The 13443-nt window shown below is 47.2% G+C and overlaps 1 long non-coding RNA gene across 1 annotated transcript; it reads left to right on the plus strand.

Moving 5' to 3' along the window:
- The first annotated feature begins 1023 nt into the window (after positions 1-1023).
- LOC119266575 lies at positions 1024-4491 on the plus strand. Its single transcript, XR_005132045.1, has 4 exons — positions 1024-1594; positions 1768-1862; positions 1942-2024; positions 4005-4491. It is a non-coding gene; the product is annotated as an uncharacterized LOC119266575 (long non-coding RNA).
- Positions 4492-13443: the final 8952 nt, after the last annotated feature.

Below are 13443 nucleotides of genomic sequence, written 5' to 3' on the forward strand. Positions count from 1 at the left end.
GTGAGTGATCGGACGAGCTTGCTATGGTGGGCCGAGTGCTAAACCAGGAAAGAACATGTCCACATGTCCATTTGTTCATCTTTTATATTTAAAGGGCGAAATGGATTGGTTGCTAGCTAATTAACCATCACTTGCTTAAAAACCTACTCCTGTCGTGCATCAAGCTATGGTGTTCATTTACTTTTGTGTTTATATTTTGTAATTCTTTTGTTGGATTAGTTTTATAGTGTCTTTGACAATAAATGCATCACTACAAGTAATTGTTTTGCTAGAAAAAAAGGTGAATTTGTGCTAGACTACTTCAAGGAAGGAAAGTATTTATGGTTGAAGTATGGACACCTTCATCGAGGGCCCATTCTTAAAAGTTGGGCACATCTAAAACCCCTTTCTAATACCTTAAGAAAAAACATTATTCTATGTTTGGGAAATAATGAAAAAGGTATGAATTTACGTGTTTGGTAAAAAAATCCAATGCTAAATTTTATAAAATAATAACCACGTGCACCGCGTCTACTAAAATCATAAAAATCAGTTACTGTGTGAAGATTGAGATGCAACATTTTTACACAACTTATGTACTAGTAGTATAGTGTATGATTTTTATATCCACGCCATTTTACATAGATTTCCATGGATAGTTTCTACTAAATAACACTTCTCTGCTTATCTTCGGTATCTTAAGGCCATCTAAAACAAAAAAAAAGGTGCTTATATTACTTTACAAGGGTTTCAGAGGAAACATGGTGACGTAATTTTGTTTACTTAGTGCTGAATTTAAGATCACAGAAGACTTTGTTATCTTTCCCTACTAATAAAGCAGCTAATGCTTTTGGTAATACGTCGTTAGCAATTTTGCAGAAAGTTCTTTTGTTTTCGGGAATTCAACCCGCGGTCCCTATTTAAGTGGATCTGAGAAAACGTTTTGATTTTACAAAAAAATCCTACGTTTGTAAGAAATCAACCCGCAGTCCTTTATTCTATCTTATCCAGACGTTCCTTTCCAGCGCGGCGGGCGGCGACAACTCCGAGTGGGCTCGCGGGAGACGGCGCTGGGCTTGGGAGATGCGGCCGCGTCAGTTCGCGGCAGCGAGGCGGGGATGCGGCGCTGCGCTCCCGGGATGCAGCAGCGAGGCGTCGAGGCAGCGCTGCGCTCGGGCGCGGCATCAAGCGGCAGCAGCGAGGCGGGAGGCGCACATGGAGATGAAGGAGGAGAAAATGGAGAGTCGGCCGGGGCAAGGAGTTCGCCGGCGTCGAAGCCACGGACCACGGCGCTGCAAGCTTGCAGGGGGCGGTGGCCATGGCGGGGAGGCGGCGTTGAGCTCGGGAGCCGCATGCCTCCTCTGCCGCTCCTTCTTTCTTTCTTCCCCAACTCCTCTCTTGCACGTCGTCGTCTTGCCGCCCACGCAGCAAAGAGGTCGAGGAAGAGGCGGGAGTCGGGTCAATCGATCTGTCGCACGAGGATGCGGCACTCCCTGTTGCATCTAGATCAACGGGCGCAGAGGGAGGTGGAAGAAGAGCCACGACCTCCGAGCAGGAGGCTGTCGCCTAGCACGCATCTGACTGCGGCTATTTTATCCATGAGCTGGAGGATAAGGTATTCACCTCTAAAATCACACTTCTGTTTTCCCCGTTTCCATCTGAAATATGGATTGCCAATATACTACTCTCACTTGGATTTGCACATGAAAGTAGTATAAATATTTGCACCCAACTGTATGATTTGTTGAGCCAAGTGTTGAGTCTGATATGGCATCTTTATGCTTTCAGAGAAGTGCATCTCTAAAATTCAGAGTTTCGAACCTAAAGAGACGCATCTAGACAATGGTTGCATGAGTGGTTCCAGTGTCATATACGCCAACATGGTAAGCATGTCTTGTCTGATTCTAAGTTAGTTGTAGAAGTATTCCATGCTACTATTTGTTGACCAGAATTCGCTACCAGGTTGGAGATTTGGGATCGGATGCTGCGCCAAGAATGAGGGACCAAGGTACTGAACTAACAGCAGGGGCAGAATGATTCTTCAGGTACCAACATAGCCGTCGACTAGAGAATTAAGTTAACTGTTTGTTTTACTTGAAGCTCCAAATTGTAGTTATTTTATTCATTCACTAATTTGGTATAATCCTAATCTAGGAGGATTATCACTGTATGATATGAGATTCTGACGTTTATCAATGATAAAAATCTGACATTGAATGGTTCTTTTCGGAAGTACAGTTGTAAGATCTATGATTCTTGCTTGGACCTTTAACTGGACAGTACTAATTGGACATATAATTGATGATTTATGCACAACAAGATATTCTGTTGTCTTTTGTTCTTCAATCAGATTCATCTAGCCTTTTGTTGACTTTCTAATTGTTTCACCCTTTACCTCTGAAACTTAGAAATCGGAGAAAGGTTATTGGCATATCCCCGTCACTGACGAAGATTTGCTAGAGAGGAAGAGGACCAGACTGTTTTTCTATTATTGGGGACATACATAATACATATAGATAAATTTGGACTCATTTATGACAGAGATTTCTTGCCAAAAATATTAACTCTGTCCAGCAGTGGGCACTGTCAAGGTAATAACAGGAATTTGCTGAACCTAATTGAATGAAAGCGGGATGGTATCCGATTGAGAACCTTCTCTAACTAAATGGGCTTACGAACAATCAACATCAAATAGTTCCAAATTAACAGATGTTGTTTTATGAAAATACTGATTTAAGAATTTGATGAATCTATAATTCTCTACACAATCACTTAGTGAATTTTATGAATATATAATTTTCTACAGATTTAAGAATTTGTACATCCTCTTTTAGTCCAAATTAAGAAAAATATGATTTCTGCTATGATAGTTTCCACAATAGTTTGGCCCTTGAGACACTTCCACTGTATGCATGTGTGTTCCTTTTTTTCCAGAGATATGCATGTCTATTGATCATTATTGGAATTGGTTCGACAAACTGTGTATATGTGACAAATTTACTAATTTTTTTTGACTCGTCTACGGCGGGCTTACGCCGGCCTGAACCATGTATTACTCAACTGTAGCGGAGACATAAAAGAGGATACAGGGGGTTGTGGGAGAGATAGAAAGAAAACACCGAAAAGAAAGCAAAAGGAAAATATTCATGAAGGTTGAGTAATATACTTATCCAACCTGATAATATGACTAATCCATACAGTGGATATGCGCCAATGCTCAAATTTGAAAAATGAAGGATTCAACTTTTTTTGAATTATTATGGGTGAAGTCGCGAGCATGCCCATCAATCGTAAAAGTATATAGTCCGACTTAGTCGTAGGTTCCGTAGTAGTCTTGCCTTGGCTCTGCTGCCTCTCCTCTCTGCTCATTGCTGGCTATGGCTGTCCCATCTCTCCTAGAGCTGCTGCTGCTGCTGCACTTCTTCTGAAGCTCTTCTCAAACCCGTTGCTGCAGTTCTTCTCAAACTCCAACCAGTTGCTGCTTCTCTCTCTCTCTCTCTCTCTCTCTCTCTCTCTCTCTCTCTCTCTCTCTCTCTCTCTCAATTTTTCTGTAATCATGTGAACCATTGTTGTGCGATTATATGTTTTGTGATACCTTCTGCAAAGTGCTAGCACCTACATGTTATCCAAAATTTTCTTCTAAATGTCATGAGGCATGAGCTACAAATTTTCTCAAGAATGATAAGGCATGCATGCAATTTTAATAATACTCTTTTGGCTCTCATTTATCTGTTGCCATAGAGAATTGTACAATATAGAAGAGTCAATCAAACATAGCTCTTTGAATATCGGACAAAATATTGGTTTCGTGATTTATTTATAAGAAGATTCTTCTATGTATTTAGTTACATGATTTTAATTTGATCGTCTTCTTTCAACTTTTTTTTGCCTTCTATGATATTTCCTTAGGTTCACCTTGACCTTCACTGCCCGTGTAAGAGCTTAAGTAAATTGATGTTGTATCATCAGAATCTGTAGCCTTGCACAGCTTTTCTTGCATGCACTGAAATCCCTCTTTGTCACAGGATGAATCAGAAACTGAAGATGATGATCCCATGGACACAGAAGAAGCTTCCTCTGTCCTCATCGCTGCACTGCAGTCTTTCAGCCAAGCTCTGGTGTATGACGACGAAGAAAAAGATACCGTGAGTCCGTGACAGAGGTAGATGTCTTCTTGCGTCCTACCCTAGATGACAGGGGCTCTCTCATCAGCAAAATAGCTACTCTGGATACGCAGATGATGATCGCAAGAGACTGTACCTTATGGATAAGTAAATGACTCTGAGGTCTACATGTTAAGTATAGAAAGAAAAACCTGACGACGACAAGTGTACTGTCGGGAGCTTTGCTGCCACTTCTTTGCCAGCCGGAGTGGCCTGTTTTTAGTGATGATCATGGTGTACATGCGTGTATATGTTGTGTTCTGATAGACTGTACTACAAGATTTTCCTTGAATTGGTACTTCTGTTTTTGTATGCTATGAAGAGCGTATGTGTATGCTGGTTCCGTGTACTCTGTTTGTGCGTCTGGTTGGCAGGAGATTAAGCAATGGGCGAGGTTTCGTATCATCTCAGGGGTTGCTATACATCTTGCCGTGCATACTCAGCTTCTTTGGGTCCAAGGTATTTTCTTTCTTTCTTTCTTTCTTTCATGAAGAGGTTAAGTCGGAGGAGAGGACCCGGATCCCGGACGGCGCGCTGCTTTGGTCCCAGTCCACTCGCCATGTTTGGGTACCCAGCTCGGCCCAGCGCAGGTATTCACCCACCTCTCCACTGCCCCTGTAAGGACCTCCTTGATCTTGTACCTATCCAAATCAAAATCCTAGCAAATACACTTCAGAGCAAGGTACTGTTGTAGACCTCCTTCCAATCCGTGATGACCCCTAATCAATACATGTGCAGCCATTGTCCGTTGATAATTTAATACACTTCAGAGCAAGGTATCAGAAATAGCACGTGCATGTTGCACAGAGATGTTATTTCGCATGCATGAATTCTAATTTAAGCTTAAAGTTAGGCATGTCTAATCGCACACACCACAGAATTTCCTTACTGTTCACTACATCTTTTATCTCCAATTTGGGTAGAGTCTAAGTGATAACTCTTTAGTCTGATTTATCTTCAAAAGTTTTCTAGAGGCTGACCTTCTCGGTTTTCTTCAATATTTTTTTGGAGTGCAACAGTATGAACTGGTTTCCCCATCAAGGCTGTATTTTCTTTTCTTTGATAGATTCTATAGTCATGTACTTCCGTTTCATGTTTCCATGTTTGCCATTATATGTGCCTTTCTTGCTGAGCTCTATTTGGATGAACTTTTGTTGATGTGTGATGTGGCTACATGGGCATGAATGGACATTTTGGACAGACCTGGTTTGAGATATCCTTTTATGCTTGACTCAGGCACTCAGCTACGTGTGGTCTTATGAGACAAAATGTCTGTTAAAAAGTATTTGTAATTACTAGCAGCATTCCATAATTTGTATTGGGTCGTTCCGGTGTCGCAACCTAGGAAGGACAAACAGGGCCGGTCATCCCCACAGATAAAAACATTGTCAAGCCTTACTTTTTGCAAGTTGCTTTGTTTTGTTTCTTTTAGAGGAAATATAGCAATTTGAGTCATTACAGTTCTGTTGCACGAACACTGCTAGACCGCGGTGTGTCAAGATCATAATTGCTACACTCAATGGTTACATTGACCTTATTTTTAAAGTTTGCAAAAATTCTATTACAAAAATATTGCATAATGGCACGTGGAGCAATTTATACTTAATATTTCGCCCGATGCAATGGACGGGCATTTGTACTAGTTTTACCTATGCCCGAAATCGGCAGCGGGCGGAGGTGTACAGCTTAACCCAAATGCCACATCTATTTGTTTAGCTTGATCCTTCTTTTGTCTCGTGTGGTTATCAACACACCTAAAAAATAATCTTATGTCGCTCTTGCTATCTTCCATGACATGAAAACCATGACACATCTTCTATTAATAGCCGCTAGCTATACTATAATGTGCTTAAAGTCGGTGAATCGGCATCTCGCATGCGTGTCAATGTCAGTATAGTAGTGTGAATGCAAGTAGATCAATACGTAAGTCTGGCCATAGTGGAGGTATCTTAGCTAGTATCATACACTTGAGAATAACAAACACACTGATGTGGCAAAGAATTATAGAAAAGGAAGAGGATTAGAGTAACGTAGGTAGATACTGTATCATATTAAATGCTATGCTACTTTGTGTTATGCATGTCAATAAATAAGATAATCTATGATAATACTCTATGATACTATGCATTATGAAGGTAGCATCATATACTAGTATCATACATATAATACTAGTATATGAAACTCCCTACTATGAGTAGCCTAACAAGACAAACTATCTTGGCGCGCACACACACGCTAGTCAGCTAGTGACGTGTTAGTGGACAATAGAATGTGACACTCGGTAATATATGCGCGTAATAATTGAAATTTAATTGGCACTTTCTTAAAAGCTCGGCTCTAAATGACTCCACCTCGAAACTTGAACAAATCTAACACTGTTTGAGCGAACGTAAGCCTCTCCGTTGTTGAACTTTGTATGTCTTTCGAATGTGGCACTAACGTTTTTGAGAAAAAGAGTTTTCTCCCGCTTTGTATTCCAAAGCAACTATGCGATACAACCAACGATAAGTGCTGGGACGGAAACAGCACAAGCACGCCCAAAATAAAGAAAGAGAAAAAAGAAAAGAAACAAATGCCGGTAACGGAGGATCGACAAAAACGACGAAGCCTCACGGCCGCTACATCCACTTGAGATCGCCCACCAAACTCCGTGACTCCGAAGCGCTGGTACCAATCAACACCTCCAAGAAGGGATGCGACGATGGCGACGCTGCTGCTAAGGGTTTCCCCCGGTACACGGCGAGGAGAGAGGAAGGGTAGCCCTGACGCCCTCCAGGAAGGTCCGATGGCACCCTCAGGCGCCACCGCGTCGGTGTCGGCCAAGCCAACATAGATTTCTTCCGATCCCATCCTCCACCTCAGGCACTCCGTAACACGCCACCAAACCGACCACCATCCTGCGCCAACACGGACACGAAGCTTCCCGCGCTATCTCACCACGGCACCGCGAAGATGGACTGCACAACGAAGAAGAGGAGCCGGGACTAGGGCAGCAGCACCGTCAGCATACGGGAGGGCCCCACCTCCACCGTCCATGACGGTAGCCGGCCGGACGCCAAAGCAGGAGCCTACCCGGCCCGTGGCCTCACAGGCCCGGCCGGGCCCTCAGAGGCCCGGACAGCTCTCGCCTCCGTGCAGCAGCTGGCACACCGTCGACGCCGCTGCCCCAGTCCAAGGCGCTCCCTGATGGGGTCATGTACCTAGGGTAGGGTCATGGACCTGATCTAAGTACCTTACCCAAGGACACCCTTAGAAGAGGTCGCCTTCCAGTCGACCAACGAGGGACTCACTCGACTGACTTGAAGGACTCGACCACGAAGTCTCACTCGACCACCAGGAGGTCAGGAGGCACTCTGCACTGCAACGGCCTGTAATAAAGTAGGCTTTATGATAGTAAAGACACTTTATGTGGGGCGTTACCAGTAACGCCCCAGACTTAACTCCCCTTAAACCCTCTCCTACGTGGGCTGGCTGGGGTCCTGGCGCACTCTATATAAGCCACCCCCCTCCACAGGTAGAGGGGTTCGGCACCTTGTAACTCATATACTCTTAATCCACTCGACCGCCTCCGGGCTCCGAGACGTAGGGCTATTACTTCTTCCGAGAAGGGCCTGAACTCGTACATCCCTTATGTTTACAACCTCTCCATAGCTAGGACCTTGCCTCTCCATACCTACCCCCCACTCTACTGTCAGGCTTAGAACCACGACAGTTGGCGCCCACCTTGGGGCAGGTGTTTTAGAGATTTTGTGGAGAAGTTGCGATTCTTCCGAGTACTTTCATCATGGTGTCTGCTGGAGTTTTGGTCGAGGGTCGAGAGATCCGTCTCGGCACTCTCACCTTCATCGCCGACGACTCCGCGTGGCTCCAGGAGGCTCCACTCGACGTTGATGCGCTCCCCGTCCGCGGTGCGACGCATTTTCGCGCATGTGTCCGCGGCGTTCTGCTGCGGCAACCGTCGACCCCTCCATCGTCCACCCTCCCGGTCTCCCGCCAGCGCAAGCGCTCGGGCCGGTCGAGGCTTCAGCGATGGGTGAGGCACGCGGTGGCTCGCCAATCGGCCACCACCCAAGTTGCGGCAATCGAGCCCAACGAATCTCTCTACGGCTTGTTCGATCTGTCGACTGGCTCCGTAGAGACTGCATCCGAGTGCGGTAGCAGTGATCCAGCGGCGGAAATCTTGATGGTCGACGGGCCCCGCAGTCCCCCTGGCTTCGCCCGTGATGGTGGAGCAGATGACGGAGGCGACCCCGCACGAGGCCACGAAGAGTACCAGCCCGAGCCACTCGACTCTCTGCAAAGAGAGGAACTTCGCCGCAGGAACGTGGATGCCCTGCGTACTCCCATCGCAGGAGAAACCCCCGAGGCTCGTGCCTTGGAGGAGGCACGTCTGGCCAATTTGGCCGAACGCACTCGACTGGAGAATCTTCAGCGAGCACTCGACGAGCGCGCGCGGCAATGAGTTCCCGACACCAGTCGGCGTCAACTCTTCCCGCCGACTCAGGTATATCGAACCCCAATCCAGAATTTAGCAGCTGCGACCCGTATAGCAGAGTCCATCCAGCCTTCGCAGTCGGAAGCGGGCAGAGGTTTGCTGCAGATCAGGGATCTGCTCCGGGCAGCAGGAGATCAGAATTCAGCCGTGTCTCAGTCGCGCAATAGAATTCACAGTCGATCCGTCACTGTGAATACGGTTCAGTCGGCTCATAGCCCCAGATCGCCCCCGCGGCGTGAAGGGCGCGAGAATCGGCGAGATCAATATGGCGACCGACTCGACCGAGATGATAGGCGTCGAGTGCCCAATTCCCCTCCGAGGGGTGGGTCTTACGCTCCTCGGCAGCAAGATGACATGCGTCAGTACAGTACAGGGCGAAGGGTTCCAGTCGACCCCAGAGAACCAGGCTTCGACGCGCGATCCATTATCGTGCAAGGTTTGGTCGACCGGAACAGAGCCCATCGAGGCGGACTCGACAGAGATGCACCCACAAGCAGTCGAGTGCATGTTTCTGGTCCTGAATGTTTCAGCAGAGCTATCAGAGCCGCAGTTATCCCTCCCAATTTCAGGTTGGCAACAGGAGTCAGCAAGTTCACTGGTGAGTCTAAGCCTGAAACTTGGCTTGAAGACTACCGAGTGGCAGTTTAGATTGGTGGTGGGAACGACGAAGTGGCCATGAAGCATTTGCCCCTCATGCTGGAAGGTTCTGCCAGGGCATGGTTGACTCAATTACCTCCTAGCAGCATTTACACTTGGGAAGATCTGTCCCGAGTGTTCATCAGAACGTTTGAAGGAACTTGCAAGCGACCAGCTGGATTGACAGAGTTGCAAATCTGCGTGCAGAAGGCTAATGAGACTCTCAGAGAGTATATCCAGAGGTGGATCACTTTACACCACACTGTGGAGAATGTGTCTGATCATCAGGCAGTCTGCGCCTTCAAAGATGGCGTCAAGAACAGAGAACTGAGTTTGAAGTTTGGTCGAACCGGTGACATGACCTTGAGTCGGATGATGGAGATTGCTACCAAGTACGCCAACGGCGAAGAAGAAGACCGACTCCGAAGCGGCAAGCACAAGCCGAGTCAGTCGGAAAAAGGAAACACCAGTCGGAAACAGAAGCGGAAGGCTGAACCGGCAGCTCCTGGAGAGGCTTTGGCCGTGACTCAGGGAAAGTTTAAGGGGAAACCAAAAGGATCCTGGAACCCCAAGAAGGTAAAGGATAAAGAAGGGAACGACGTAATGGATATGCCATGTCACATCCACACGAAGAAAGACGAAGAGGGGAATATCATCTACCCGAAGCACACCACTCGCCAATGTCGACTCCTGATCCAGCAGTTTCAGGGAAAACAGTCTAAGGACAAGGAGAAGGAGTCGGACAAGGCTGAAGACAAGGAGGATAGTGAGGAAGGATATCCGCATATCAACTCCACTCTGATGATCTTTGCAGATGTGGAAAGCAGGAGTCGACTGAAAGTCATTAACCGAGAGGTGAACATGGTTGCCCCAGCAAAAGCAAATTATCTGAAATGGTCTCAAATACCCATCACATTCGACCAATCTGATCACCCGACTCATATTGCCACCCCTGGGAGGCAAGCTTTGGTGGTCGATCCAGTTGTCGAAGGCACCCGACTGACAAAGGTGCTGATGGATGGTGGAAGCGGGCTCAATTTGTTGTATGCAGACACACTGAAAGGAATGGGCATTCCGATGTCCCGACTGAGCACTAGTAACATGAGCTTTCATGGAGTTATACCAGGGAAGAAAGCCGAGTCACTCGGCCAAATAGCTTTGGACGTGGTGTTTGGTGATTCGAAACATTTTCGCAAAGAAAAGTTGACGTTTGAGGTCGTGGATTTTTGGAGTGCATATCATGCCATTTTGGGGAGACCAGCTTACGCACGGTTCATGGCTCGACCATGTTACGTGTACCTCAAATTGAAGATGCCCGGCCCCAAAGGAGTGATCACTGTCACCGGTGATAGGAAAAAGGCAGAAGAGTGCTTTCAGAAGGGCTCCAAGATTGCCGATTCCCAGGTGACAGCGGTCGAGTTCGAGGAATACAAGCAAAATGCAGATCCGAGTGACTTGCTGCGATCAAAGAAACCCGCCACAGAGTCTGCATTCCAGTCGTCCGGTGAGGCGAAGCCTGTTCACATTCACCCGACCGACCCCGATGCAGCTCCGACCCGCATCTCCACAACACTCGACCCAAAATAGGAAGAAGCGCTCATCCAGTTCCTCCGTGAGAACTGGGACATTTTTGCATGGAAGCCCGCTGACATGCCAGGTGTTCCCAGGGGACTGGCTGAGCATCGCCTAAGAGTCGACTCATCTGCAAAACCAGTCAAAGAGCATCTTCGGCGGTTCGCCGTCCAGAAGAGAAAAGCCATTGGTGAAGAAGTGGCTCGACTATTGGCGGCAGGATTTATCCGAGAGATATACCACTCCGAGTGGCTCGCTAATGTCGTCATGGTTCCTAAGAAGGACAAGTCGCTCCGAATGTGCATTGATTTCAAGCACATCAACCGGGCCTGCCCGAAAGATCATTTTCCTCTCCCTCGCATAGATCAAATTGTTGACTCGACCGCGGGATGCGAGAGGCTATCTTTTTTAGATGCCTACTCCGGGTACCACCAGATCCGTCTGTACGGACCTGACGAGGTAAAAACAGCTTTCATCACTCCATTCGGGTGCTTCTGCTATATCACCATGCCATTCGGCCTCAAGAATGCCGGAGCCACATTTATGCGAATGATTCAGAAGTGTCTACTCACTCAAATCAGTCGGAATGTGGAAGCATATATGGATGATATTGCTGTCAAGTCACGAAAAGGTTCCGACCTGCTCGCTGATCTCGCCGAAACATTTGTCAACCTCAGAAGATATGATATCAAGCTCAATCCATCAAAGTGCACATTTGGAGTTCCTGGTGGCAAGTTACTCGGTTTTCTCGTTTCCGAACGGGGAATCGACGCTAACCCAGAGAAGATTGGCACTATTCTCCGAATGAAACGCCCTGTGCGAGTGCACGATGTCCAGAAGCTTACTGGATGCTTGGCCACATTAAGTCGATTCATCTCACGACTCGGTGAAAAGGCATTGCCTCTTTACCGACTGATGAAGAAGACAGACAAGTTCGAGTGGACTCCAGAAGCTGATGCAGCGTTTGCCGAGCTAAAAGCTCTGCTCTCCACCCAGCCGGTGCTTGCTGCTCCAATCAGCAAAGAGCCTCTGTTGCTCTATATCGCAGCCACAGGACAAGTCGTCAGTTTGTGCTTATGGTCGAGCGGGAAGAAGAAGGAAAAGCTCTCAAAGTTCAGCGCCCAGTGTATTATTTGTCTGAAGTCTTGACTCCATCCAAGCAGAGATATCCTCATTATCAGAAGCTTGTGTATGGAATATACATGACCACAAAGAAGGTTGCTCATTATTTTTCCGATCATTCCATCACAGTCGTCAGCGACGCTCCACTATCAGAGATTTTGCACAACAGAGATGCAACTGGTCGAGTGGCCAAATGGGCGATTGAACTTCTTCCCCTTGATATCAAGTTTGAGGCAAAGAAAGCCATTAAGTCCCAGGCAATAGCAGATTTCCTTGCCGAGTGGATTGAACAACAGCAGCCGACTGAAGTTCACTCGGAGCATTGGACCATGTTCTTTGATGGCTCTAAGATGTTGAATGGTTCCGGTGCTGGGGTTGTCCTGGTTTCCCCCAGAGGAGATAAGCTCAGATATGTGCTCCAGATTCACTTTGATTCCTCCAACAATGAGGCAGAATATGAGGCCCTCTTATATGGGTTGCGCATGGCCATTTCACTCGGCGTCCGTCGCCTGATGGTCTATGGCGACTCGGATTTAGTGGTCAACCAGGTGATGAAAGAGTGGGACATGAGAAGCCCAGCCATGACTGGATACTGCAGTGCAGTGAGGAAGCTGGAAAAGAAGTTCGAGGGGTTGGAGCTCCATCATATACCCCGACTGAAAAATCAAGCAGCTGATGATCTAGCAAAGATAGGTTCCAAGAGAGAAGCCATTCCGAGTGGTGTGTTCTTGGAGCATATACACACTCCGTCAGTCAAAGAAGATCCTTTCACCGAAGAAACTCCACATCCCAAGAGTGCCACAGATCCGACTGAAGTTGAAGTCCCTGCGGTGGTCGACTTGATCATGGAGGTTTTGGTGGTCATTCCCGACTGGACAGTTCCGTATGTCGCATATATCCTAAGAAAAGAGCTTCCGGAGGATGAGGAAGAGGCTCGACAGATCGTCCGTCGATCTAAGGCCTTTACCGTAATCAAAGGACAGTTATACAGAGAAAGCGCGACTGGAGTCGGTCAGAAGTGCATAACACCAGAAGAAGGTCGACTCATCCTCAATGATATCCACTCGGGGACCTGTGGTCATCATGCGTCCTCTCGGACCATCGTGGCCAAAGCATACCGAGCCGGATTTTACTGGCCAAAGGCGAATGAGATGGCAAAAGAAATAGTGGATAAGTGCGAGGGATGTCAGTTCTACTCGAATATGTCGCACAAGCCTGCGTCGGCTCTGAAGACCATCCCACTCGTCTGGCCTTTCGCAGTATGGGGACTGGACATGGTCGGTCCTTTGAGAACAGGACGAAGTGGCTTCACGCATGTACTGGTGGCAGTCGACAAGTTCACCAAGTGGATCGAGGCTAAACCAATCAAGAGCCTTGACACCGGTACTGCTGTTAGCTTCATCAGGGAACTAATATTCAGATATGGAGTCCCGCACAGCATCATTACGGATAATGGGTCGAACTTTGACTCAGAGG

The sequence above is a fragment of the Triticum dicoccoides genome, chromosome 3A, assembly GCF_002162155.2.
Source record: "Triticum dicoccoides isolate Atlit2015 ecotype Zavitan chromosome 3A, WEW_v2.0, whole genome shotgun sequence".
Lineage (NCBI taxonomy): Eukaryota > Viridiplantae > Streptophyta > Magnoliopsida > Poales > Poaceae > Triticum > Triticum dicoccoides.